Here is a 7,680-nt window from a genome sequence, read left to right as displayed (position 1 = left end):
CAAATGATTGACCACTCCCTACCTCATTGGTCGGCTCCTAGAAGACTACCGCTAATAATTGTTCATGGCCATCTCCTCTATTAAATTTTGAGCCTGCTCGGGCGTCTTACTGTTCAGCGCCCCTCCTGCTGCTGCATCAACCATTTGTCTAGTAGCAAGGTTCAAACCACTATAAAATGTCTGAACTTGCATCCGGACTGGTAGACCGTGGTGTGGACAGCATCTAAGTCCTTGTACCTCTCCCAAGCATCATACATGCTCTCGTCTTCCATTTGCACAAAAGAAGAAATGTCATTCCTTAATTTAGCAGTCTTAGCTGGAGGAAAGTACTTGTATAGAAATTTCTCAGCCAATCATCTCCATGTCGTAATAGTGTTGGCTGGGAGCGACTGCAACCATCTTTTCGCTTGGTCCTTCAGAGAGAAAGGAAACAGCCTCAGCCAAATGGCATCGTCAGTTGTTCCATTTATCTTGAAGGTGTCGCAGATCTCCAAGAAGTTGGCGATATGAGCGTTTGGGTCCTCGCTCGGCAGTCCCCCAAATTGTACACTATTCTACACCATTTGTATCACGTTTGGCTTTATTTTAAAAAATTGTTGGCTGCTATAGATGGTCGCAATATACTCGTCTGTGTCCCCTCAAGAGAAGGTCTAGCAAACTCGTATATAGTCCTGGCTTCATCCGCAACCCGATTGTTGTCTCCCATCCCTGCTAGTTTATTCACAAGGGCTTCAAACTCTATCCGCGCCTCCTCTTCTTCTTACATACGCTTCCTCAACAAATGGAGGGATCACTCTGGTTTAGCAAGAGGGTCGACAGTAGTAGGATTAGAGCTCCTGGTCATAAACTACCTGAAATGGAAAAACAGTAACCAAAGAACACAAGAATAAATACAATAATAAAGAATAAATAAAAAATGAAAAGACAAAGAAAATAAAAATGGCTAGATTAGTTCACACAAAAAGTCTCCAGCAACAGCGCCAAAAACTTGATAGGCTACTTGTGTTAGCTACAATCTAAGGCAGTGTACCAATCGATGCAGTCTAGCACTAATAGCGAGTATCAAGGTCGTATTCCTCGGGAAAGTGAAAGCCTAGAGTTACTCATTTGTTCTTTGTTCTATTAACCTAAAATTAGTGATGAATAATTTATAAACTAACTAATAGCTATAAGCTAAATTCTAACGAAGATGCAAGAGTAATTGATAACTAAAATAACCAAGACAAGAAAGCAAAGCCAAAGGGAACCTAAACTAGTGGGCAATCAAATAACAGATAAAGGATTGGTGAGTCTAATTATGTTACCCGTGGATGAATTCTTAACCGAATTTGGTTTCTCTCTCGAGATAACCGGATTCCTAAATCTAATAACCTAAAGTTGGAATCTTTTTCTAACGATTGATTCTCAAATTAGCATTAAGCTTTAATCCGCCTCTATTAAGCTTTATTAAATCTTAATCTGACTAGTTAATTATCCTTATCTCTAAGCGATTATTAACCAGTTCTTGCTATTCAAGATTCCAATTGCCAAATGGACTTCTCAATCACACAAAGCAATCTAAACAAACAATTCACAACGTCTCATGAACAATGCATTATCTGATTAATACTGAAAGCAAGAAGAATACAGAACTAACCCAAACAATCCAACAATATAACATTAAGCCAACATAGTAAAGAAATCCCAATGGATTTAATCAATCCAGCTAAACATATTCATTATCAAAACCTACAAGAATTCAATTACAACAATGAGTAAAGGTAGAGAAAACCCGATTACACCCTTGGATGAGAGTAAACAGCCCCAATTCCTCTTGCTCGAATTGAATCGATTCTTGTTCCTCTTGCTCGATTTGAAAACCAATCAACGAACCTCGCCCAATCTTCAATCTTTAAAGGGAATCCGATTGAAACCTTGATCCAAGTCTCCTTTTCCCTTGGTTTCAGCTCAGAAAACCCTTAGGGAGAGAAAAATTAGGGTTTGGGACGTTCTCCCCCGCTCTCTCTTTTTTCTTTCCTCTCTTCTTTCTTTTAACTAATTCCCCGCTGCCGCCAACACGGCCGTTGGTGGTCAGGTTCCCACACGGCCGGTGTTGATGCCCGTGTTACCTCTCGTGGCCGTGTTTCTAAAACTTCTGCTTTTGATACCGATGCACCAACACGGCCGTGTTGGTGTATCGTGTTGGAACACGCTTGTTGAAACCAACATGGCCATGTTCAGATTAGGGATGTGCAAACTCGACTTGTTTCGGCAACTTTGACGTCCAATTCTTCCCTTTATCACTCTTTGACTTCTTTTGGACCTAAAGTACACAAACAAATGCATAGGGTGAGTGTTGGGACCAATTCACATCCAAATGTACATAAATTCTGCCTTAAAATCCCTATTTAGATATGTGTATTCTACGCATATCAAATAACCCCACACTTAACTCATTGCTTGTCCTCAAGCAATCAAAAGTAAAATAAGGAAAATAAACCACTAAGGAACAATACTTAAACTGACAGACAAGCTAGAGAGCTCCTGCACATATCCTTAACAAGCGTAAGTCAAACAAAAAGAAACGAAGCAATCAATTCAAGTATCACAACCAAGATACCAATAATTCGCAAAATACTGTCTTAACAAAATTATTCAGAACCAACTCCTCACCAGATTCACTCTAAGTCACTCAAAGTGTTTAAAGGATAGTGTTAAATCGCTCAATGCATCAAATACTGCCTTAATTACTATATGCTTGCTCTTAAATCCTACTCCTACCATTTATGGAGAGTCAACAACCATGTTAAAAGGTCTTTATAAGGGTTGTAATGGGGATTAAGTAAGGATAGGTAAATTTAGTAAGAGTTGAACCTATGGTGTTCTGCAATGAGATAAATGACTTGCACACAAGCCACAGAAATTATAAAGGATAAACAATGAACAATAGTCCAAGGTGGGAAATAGGAATCAAGTCAAAATGTTTAGCTCACTTACTTTCTTTCTTTTCATCACCTTTCCCTCTTATTCTTCTATTTATTTTTTTTCTTTTTTTTCATAAAGGAAGAACATTCACGTAATAGAGTGAGTTTCTTTTGGATTGAAGAAAGCTGCTATAAGAAATATGATAGAAAATGGTGAATGAGGGGGTTATCTACAGAATCAATAAACGAATGAAGGCTATTTGGCTAGAATGAAAAACTTAATTGCCTCTATCATACTAAAGTGTTAAACTCTCCTTATGGCCCTCATAAGCATTACCGTGCAAGTTCTAAAAGTAAAGACAGTAATTGGCACTCTCAACAAGAAATAAATACAAGCATATAAAGTGTATGCTTACAATTTAGGCTCAATTTCTCACAAGTGTGCTTTTGAGTAGGTTCCAAACAAAAATCATCAAAACAGAATTAAATAAACCAAAGCAACTTAGTGCAAAACTCAAACTAATTATCTTACATTCTTCTGCAAAACTCAACACTATCGGTTTTACCCGATCACATGGACATAAACAGGATTTCAAAAGCAAGTCAACAGTAAGAGCATAGAAACAAAGTGAAATATTTTTAAATTTTTTAAAAAAATTGCACAAAGAATAAACAAATAATTAAGATGGGATAAATATCACCCACCCCACACTTGAAGGACACACTGTCCTCAGTGTACAAAATATAAGAAATGCAAAAGGGAAAAGAACTAATCGCCTGACTATGGCTCCGGGAGTGAAAAGAGGTGCATCACAGTATATCGTATGCCATTAGTCTGTGGTAGAGGAGTGGCTGCAAATAATAAAATAAAGAATTAAAACCGAAACTGAAACAAAAATTAAATAAAATATGAAAACTAAAACTAATAAAATGTTTCAAAACAAAAGGTTAAAATATTAGAGATTAAAGACAAAGTTTAGGGTGCCTCCCAAAAGCGCTTCTTTTTTATGTGATGAGTCTTCTTAGCTGGACTCATGGTGAAAAGCAAACGGTGGGGATTGACGACCATCCATCCTTCTTCCAAGAAAATGGCTTCAAGTATCCGCTTAAAGGGATAATCGTCGACTTCCTCTTCCCGACTGTCAAGCAAGCTGCCAGTATGATGGGCAAAACTCGCTCCTCATATAATTGAACATAGTCATGATGTTGTAGGGGCTCTTCCAATTTGAGAGTTGGAGTTTCAACAATTGGAAGGATCGATGGTTGGGCAATTTCTTCAGGAGTGTCGATGGTTTTCTTCAGTCTTTGCTTGGTTCACTTGCTAGAAGAAACTCGAGCTCCTCCAAGACTTCTTCATTGGATAACTAGTGCTCATCTTCCATCATCGAAGGGACTTGTGGAAAATCCACCAACAATTCCTCTACCTGCAACTCAACATCATCAACTGTACATTCCTGTTGATAGTCTTTCAAAGGAATTATGTTCGCCTCTTCCTTTTCTGGTTCCATCTCCATGTTCAAGAAATCGTCCTACACAGAAGCATCATCGTCAAACATAGTAGATAAACCAAAAAAATTCTCACCTGAACGCAAAGTGATGGCGCTCAAGTGTTCCTTAGATTCAGTAGCGTTTGATGGAGTTCCCAATTGCTCTTCAGCTAGTAACTTGAAGATCAAGCCTACTTGATGCTCTATGTTCTTAATTGAGGCTTGTTGACTTTCAAGTACCCTCTCTGTTTGTCAAAATCTATCATCAAGACTTGTAATGAACCTCATCATCAGCTCCTCCGACACTAACTCTTCATCTTGAGTTGAAGGTGCAAGATTAGGCTGCTGATGTGTTTGCTGAGATTCTGGTGGTTCTGGGCCATCTAAGCTCCATCCAAAAGGTGAATGAGTGCTCCACTCTTGATTGTAAGTGCTTCTATACGAGTTATTTGGCCAACTTTCCGTATAATTCACCTGTTCATAGTTATAAGAACAATGAGCAACATCACTATACAATGGACAATCATTACTCAAATGTAAACCACAACAAAATTCACAAAAAACTTGAGATGAAAGGATAGGAGTAGAGAGTTGATTGGTAGCCCTGCAAAATGATTCCACTAGAGCTTCTAAAGATGCACGGGTATCCCAATTTTTAGCACTCTCTTGGTTCCTAATCCCATTTTCCAACGCATCATACAAAGAGTTTGAATTTAACATTGAACCTCCTTATCATTCAATACCTGAATCATAAACTTAACTAAATAAATATATACAAACAAAACAGAAATAAATAAATAAAAATGGCTAAATTAACAAATAGCAAATTTCACTCTAGTTTTCAAACATTCCCTGGCAACGGCTCCAAAAACTTGATGTGTGCTACTTGTGTTAGCTATAATCTAAAGCAGTGTACCTAGCGATGCAGTCTAGCACTAATGGCGAGTATCAAGGTCATATTCCTCGGGAAAGTGAAAGCCCAGAGTTACTCCTTTGTTCTTTGTTATATTAACCTAAAATTATTGATGAATAATTTCTAAACTAACTAATAGGTACAAGCTAAATTCTAAGGGAGATGCAGGAGTAATTGATAACTAAAATAACCAAGACAAGAAAGCAAACCCAAAGGGAACCTAAACTAGTTGGCAATCAAACAACAGATAAAGGATTGGTGAGTCTAATTATGCTACCCGTGGATGAATTCTTAACCGAATTCGGTTTCTCTCTTGAGATAACCGAATTCCTAAATCTAATAACCTAAAGTTGGAATCTCTTCCTAACGACTGATTCTTAAATTAGCATTAAGCTTTAATCCGCCTCTATTAAGCTTTGTTAATTCTTAATCCGGCTAGTTAATTATCCTTATCTCTAAGCAATTATTAACCAGTTTTTGCTATTCAAGATTTCAATTGCCAAATGGACTTCTCAATCACACAAAGCAATCTAAACACACAATTCACAACGTCTCATGAATAATGCATTATCTTATTAATACTGAAAGCAAGAAGAATACAGAACTAACCCAAACAATCCAACAATATAACATTAAGCCAACATAGTAAAGAAATCCTAATGGATTTAATCAATCTAGCTAAACATATTCATTATCAAAACATACAAGAATTCAATTACAACAATGAGTAAAGGTAGAGAAAACCCGATTACACCCTTGGATGAGAGTAAACAGCCCCAATTCCTCTTGCTCGAATTGAATCGATTCTTGTTCCTCTTGCTCGATTTGAAAACGAATCAACAAACCTCGCCCAATCTTCAATCTTTGAAGGGAATCCGATTGAAACCTTGATCCAAGTCTCATTTTCCTTTGGTTTCAGCTCAGAAAACCCTTAGGGAGAGAAAAATTAGGGTTTGGGATGTTCTCCCCCGCTCTCTCTTTTTTCTTTCCTCTCTTCTTTCTTTTAACTAATTCCCCCTGTCGCCAGCCAACATGGCCGTGTTGGTGGCCGTGTTCCCAACACGGGCTGGTGTTGATGCCCGTGTTACTCTATGTGGCCGTGCTCCCTAAAACTTCTGTTTCTTTGATGTTTGATGCACCAACACGGCCGTGTTGGTGCACGTGTTGGGAACACGGCCAGTGTTGAAACCAACACGACCATGTTCAGATTAGGGATGCGCAAACTTGACTTGTTTCAGCAACTTTGATGTCCAATTCTTCCCTTTATCACTCCTTGACTTCTTTTGGACCTAAAGTATATAAACAAATGCATAGGGTGAATGTTGGGACCAATTCACATCCAAATGTACATAAATTCTGCCTTAAAATCCCTATTTAGATGTGTGTATTCTATGCACATCACTTGTATTTGTGAAATCAAGTCAGAAAATCGAACGCTAGCTCAATAAATCGCATTTGCCTATATAAATGTCTCAGCACGGCCGTGGTCAAGCTCGTGCTGATCAGCACAGGCAGAGTCCATGCAGTGCTGGACCTCTGCGTCTTGTAACTCACGACTTCTTCCTGGCATGCCCTCGCCGGTGTTGAGCCACCACGGGCCGTGGTGGAGGCCGTGGTGGCTTCGAAAATCGTGCCAAAATGGCACTCTTGAAGGTCGACTATTTGATGGTTCAACACGGCCAGAGTTCAGGCCATGCTCAACCTTGGAATGCTACTCCTTGCTCAATTTTGATGGATTCTAGTCCGTAATTGCACGTATTTCCCTCAATTACTGATAATGTCCCTCGATAATGACCTGAAACGTGAAAGGAAACAAAACATAGGTGATTCTGGCATAAAACAAGATAACTATGCATAAAAATATAAACAATTGGGCATATAAATATGTATAAAATGATGCATATCATACATTTTAAAAACTAACTCAAGAGTTCAAGAGTCTTAACATAATTGCATTTTTTCATTGACTCTTAAATAAAATAATAATAAAAAGCTAAGTATAAAATTTAAAATCTTGTAAAAATTCACCAAAGTTGCTAATTCTCATGGCATGGCATATAAAGTTTAATTGAAGAAATATTTTATTTCCCTCCCCAACACTTAAATTTGACATTGTCCTTAATGTCAATGCATATATAAAAGTAAAGATCAAGAAGAGAGGAAAAAGATAGAATACTCCCCTGGAGTTTTACAATGCAAATTAAAGCCATGAACTTGAATTCCAATCTCCACCATCCAAATTTTTTAGTTTTCAAATTAAAATATTTAATTTGAAGTCAAAATTAGCCAAAGAAGTGGTGAAGTCGCATGTGTCGCGACCTGACAGCTCCTCCGCGAGCTCGCAACGTAAGTGTTGGTGCCGCTGTTGCACGCCTCG

At 38.2% G+C, this 7,680-nt stretch overlaps 1 non-coding gene across 1 annotated transcript; it reads left to right on the top strand.

Annotated features, from left to right (window-relative positions):
• The first annotated feature begins 202 nt into the window (after positions 1-202).
• On the top strand, positions 203-305 carry LOC112534528. Its single transcript, XR_003079389.1, has one exon. It is a non-coding gene; the product is annotated as a small nucleolar RNA R71 (small nucleolar RNA).
• Positions 306-7,680: the final 7,375 nt, after the last annotated feature.

This window comes from Ricinus communis, chromosome 2 (assembly GCF_019578655.1).
Source record: "Ricinus communis isolate WT05 ecotype wild-type chromosome 2, ASM1957865v1, whole genome shotgun sequence".
Lineage (NCBI taxonomy): Eukaryota > Viridiplantae > Streptophyta > Magnoliopsida > Malpighiales > Euphorbiaceae > Ricinus > Ricinus communis.
This window is presented reverse-complemented; position numbering and strand designations above follow the sequence as displayed.